Source organism: Triticum urartu, chromosome 4, assembly GCF_003073215.2.
Source record: "Triticum urartu cultivar G1812 chromosome 4, Tu2.1, whole genome shotgun sequence".
Taxonomy (NCBI): Eukaryota; Viridiplantae; Streptophyta; class Magnoliopsida; order Poales; family Poaceae; genus Triticum; species Triticum urartu.
In genome coordinates this window covers 499854008-499858631 of record NC_053025.1, presented here as the reverse complement: position 1 = coordinate 499858631, position 4624 = coordinate 499854008, and positions in this window count along the sequence as shown.

Sequence of the window (4624 nt, the reverse complement as noted above, 5' to 3'; positions counted from 1 at the left end):
AGAAGAGACATGTTTAAACCGAAAATACAAGATGTGGTATATGTTTACTAGCTGCTTGATATTTGTGCAGACAGAGATGTCTCCCATTGCTATTTGGCAAACAAACAAATTGTCCGCAATTTTGGTTGAACGGCACAAGAGAATAGTATAGTCACTGCATGCAGTGCCATTTGAAAATAGACACAGAAAGATTGGATAGTCACTTCATGGACTGCAGAAAAGTAGTACTATACTATTTATTGGCCAACACTAGGTGCTTCATTGCGTTGGTCTGATTATACAATGGGCATCATTTTGCCTAAGTTAAAGTTTGTATTCCGAAAATAGTCTCGCAGTGTGATCGAGAGAAGACCAAATCATATTGCAGTGGATGTTCCTCCATCGTGTGTGGTTCATTCTCATGGTTCCAGCTGTTGGTGAAACCACTTACGTTTGCAAGAGGAATTGTAGACTTCACAAACAAATTTGTCTTTCAGTCTGTACTGAATGTTGGCCAAGAGAAGCATCCATGTTAGTAGGAAGAACAAATGTTTTTTCTAGATACTTGCTTTTGGAGCTACATATTTGTATATGATCTGTGAATCATTGAGATGCATTAACATGTTGATCTTATGTATGGGAATCGTACTAGTTAGTTTTAGTTGCGATGCAAGATCCAAAGTGGCTGATCTTTGCTTTTGGAGCTACATATTTGTATATGATCTGTGAATCATTGAGATGCATTAACAATTACTCATTTCTATTCGCTCAGTGTTTACAAGTTACTGATCGATCACTAGCTAGCCTACAAATACGCTCCTGGCGGTTTTTTTGCGACGCAAGATGCGAAGTGGCAGTTTTTTGAATAAAAATGCCTACTTCTGAAGAAACTGACAAGCTACACTATCGATCCTACACGGATAAAAATGCCTACCTCTGAAGAAGTTTAAGCCTAATTAATTCCATGAGCAAAGCAGCAAGACCAAGGCATGGCAATAATTAACGGCTTGCAGAAGTTTAATCCTAATTAATTCCAGTGATTTAAGTGGCTGCATGCGTGCCCTCGGCTCCGACTCATTGCATGCTACTTCGCGTACTGCCTTCGAGCGATTCTGAGTGCCTGCATGCAGCCGGCCGTAATTAAGGCAGCTAACCGATGCGAAAAAAGATACGCTTTAATTGTTGCGGGCTTTTTAAATCCGTGGAATCATTATTGACAAGGAGGGAGATGATTCAAGTGCACTCATTTGACCGCCATGCCGGCGTGCGATCTAGATGGGACGGGGCGGCACAGTCATAATTTCAGTTTCTCTAGTTTTCCACGGCAAGCTGGCGCGCTAAGCCATTATGCATTGAATTCCGATGACTGTTGCGCTACCTTCCACCTATAAGTACTGCTTCCCGGCCTTCTCCGGTGCCACCCTGACCCAACTTGCCATATCCTCATAAGCCCCCACCGGCCCGATGTCGCTCGCCACGTCTGCCATGCCCCCGCCCGTCCGCGGTAAGCGACGCTGGAGGCAGTCACCGCCGGAACTAGTGTTCGGGTTTTCACCGGAAGGCAGATGGAGGGAGGAGGCATTCTATCTGTCTTTAGATGGCAATGCGGAGATCGAGGAGTTGTTGGAGCGCGACCGCATGGTGGAGGAGCAGGAGTTGTTGGAGCGCGACCGCCTGGCGAAGGAGCAGGAGTTGTTGGAGCGCGATCGCCTGGCGAAGGAGCAGTGTATCGCCGATTTGCGCCGCCAGCGGGGCATGGAGCAGCAGCGCACCGACGCTCTGAGTCGCGAGCAGAGCGCCCGCAACTGGGCTGACTACGTGGAGGCCGGCGCCCGACAAATAGCCCTGGAGGCTGTCGGGCATGCACACGTTCGCGATGCCGATTTTTACTACCAGCTCGTTAAGTGGGTTTCCCGCTTGGAAGCCGAAGCTTTGGTGGACCACGCCGGCATGGAAAGGGCCAACGCGCGTGAGCAACGCACCCTATCGCACCTCTTGCAAGTCCGAGGCGAGGCGCACGACGCCGGCGTCGGTGTTTAGCGTGTGCCATAGATGGCGGCCGTCATCGTCTAGTTAGCTAAGAGTAAGTTAGTACTTGTACGCTACTAGAGTATTAGTGGGAGTAGATAGTTAACTTGGCTATGATGGTTGTCAACGTGGAAGTTCAGTACTCTATATGTGGATCAGACCTGTTACTTTGCTTTGAATGTTGAACTTTCCATTTGAACTTATGGAATGGGGTGTTATTTTTTAAATGGGTTGTATTTGTCCTCCACGGGTTTAGAGGCTGAAACAAGTTGACACGTACACAATCAGGAGATGATTGTACGTTGAGAGGATGGCAGCAGGGACCCGCCAAGGTCATGGCAGTACGCAAGAAAGTGCCTCCTTATTTCAAGCCAATAAAAAAATGGCTCCTCCTAGTGGATTTCTGACATCTGGGTCCCATGCCATTGTCAACGTAGTCAATAAACGAGACAATTGCACAACGAGCGGCTGACACCAGGGACCCAGCACCTCGCCCAGTTATTTTTGTTTTGGGTTAATTTGATAAATGCCACTTGAAATCTGGTGTATCCGAGAAATGCCACTGCAATTTCCAAACTTTGAAAAATGCCATTTCATGCCATTTCTAGTGGCATTTTTCGAAGTCTGGAGTGGCGTTTTTCAAAGTTTGCAAACTGCAGTGGCGTTTTTCAAAGTTTGCAAAAATTGAAGTGGCATTTTTCAAAGTTTGGAAATTGTAGTGGCATTTTTATGAATCACCATAATTGGAGTGGCATTTATCTAATTTGTTTTTGAGATTGAAGCAGATTGTCAACTGGGCTGTGCGGGACACTCTGGCCTGTCTAGGCAGCCTTTTCTTTTATGTTTACCACAGACCAGCCCAGTAGTTTTTTTTCTTTCTAAAAATGGCTAGCCCAGTTTTTTTGTGATTTGTCAAGTAAGTCGCTTTGTCAGCCATGTTGGGCTGCAAATCTTTCAAGACGAGGAGAGCTTCATTCGGCTGGCCGAGAAAATGGCCTATCAGTAATGAGAAATGGGCTGTACATTTTTAAAACACATCAAACTGGCAATTAGTTTCAAATATCTTTTTTTCATTTCAAGATTTTAAATTGCATTGATTTTTATGCATGAACAATTTATTGGATTTTATATTGATATACATTTATTTTTAAAATCATTCTGAATGTGAGTTGAAATTTCGGGATTAAAAATAGTTTAGACCGCACCGACATATGCAAAATTTCGTATAATTTTTTAATCATGGCCACAATATGGGCTGTAATGCTAATAAAAAGAATATGGGCTCCAAAAAAACCCGTAAGAATTAGCAAATGGGCTGTAAATTATTTGAAATAATGGCATATGGGATGTATGCTGTTTTCCACATATTTGAGGCTTTCCACAGATGACCTGTATACTGTTGGATGTCCATCCAACGGCCGTCGTGCTTCTTCAATCTCTGCTCTTCCTGCTCCAGTCGCTCAAACAAGCGCCGGCGGGACTGCCTGCTCCCTCCTTCCCGCGGCCGACTGTGCTGCCGCGCAGGCCTCACCGCCCCACCGTACTCCCATCGCTGGCCTAGCCATCCCTCTACTCACCCACATCTGCTGTTATTCTCCGACGAAGGCAGGCGAACCAGTAAACCCTCATACAGTCGTACTCCCCTCCACGTGGGAAACAAAAACAATTGCCGAGTCTTCCTTGCCTCCGTGTCGTTCCCTTCCTAGGCCTCGCCGTCGTCCACCACCCTGGTGCACTCGGCATGGCGTGGTCAACATGGTCAACGACCGACATGCATCTGAAGAGGAATGTACGTGGAGAGGCTGACAGCTGGATCCACGGCCGCACGCAACGAAATGCCTCCTTATTACGCGCAAAATAATGATTCCTCCACCTGACATCTGGGACCCACCGAAAGGGCCTCTGTATTTCACGAAAAAAATGTTACCGCCGCTGACAGCTCGACCCACCAGCTATATGTTCGCACGCAAGGAAGTGCCTCCTTATTACGCACAAAAAATGAATACTCCCCCTGCTAGCTGGGACCCAGTGTAGTGGGCCTACTAAGTTGACGGGGACGAAGGACTTTATCAACTTAGTCAATATGCACGATTCTAGCTCGACTGACCGTACTATGTCCATCCAACGGCTGTAGTGCTTCTTCAACCTCTGGTCTTCTTGCTCCAGCCGCCTAAAGCAGCGCCGGTCGTGTCGCCTGCTCCTGCCTCCCGTGGCCGGCTGTGTTGCCGCGGAGGCCTCACCGCCCCCATACTACTCCCACCGCTGGCCAGGCCATCCCTCCACTCCACTCACCCACACCCCCTGTTATTCTGCGGCGACGACAGCGCAGTCGAACCAGTGAACCCTCGTACTCCTCTCCGCGTGGGCATCCACTGCCGCGTCTTCCCCGGCTCAGCGTCGTCCCCTTCCTAGGCCTCACCATCGTCCACCGCCGTGGTGCTCTCGGCGCGATGTGGTCAATGTGGTCAACGACCGAATTCCATCGGAAGAATACTGTACGTGGAGAGGCTGACAGCTGGGTCCATGGCAGCCGCAAGGAAGTGCCTCCTTATTACGCGGAAAATAATTATTCCTCCACCTGACAGCAGGGACCCACTGGACGCCCACCAGTATTTCG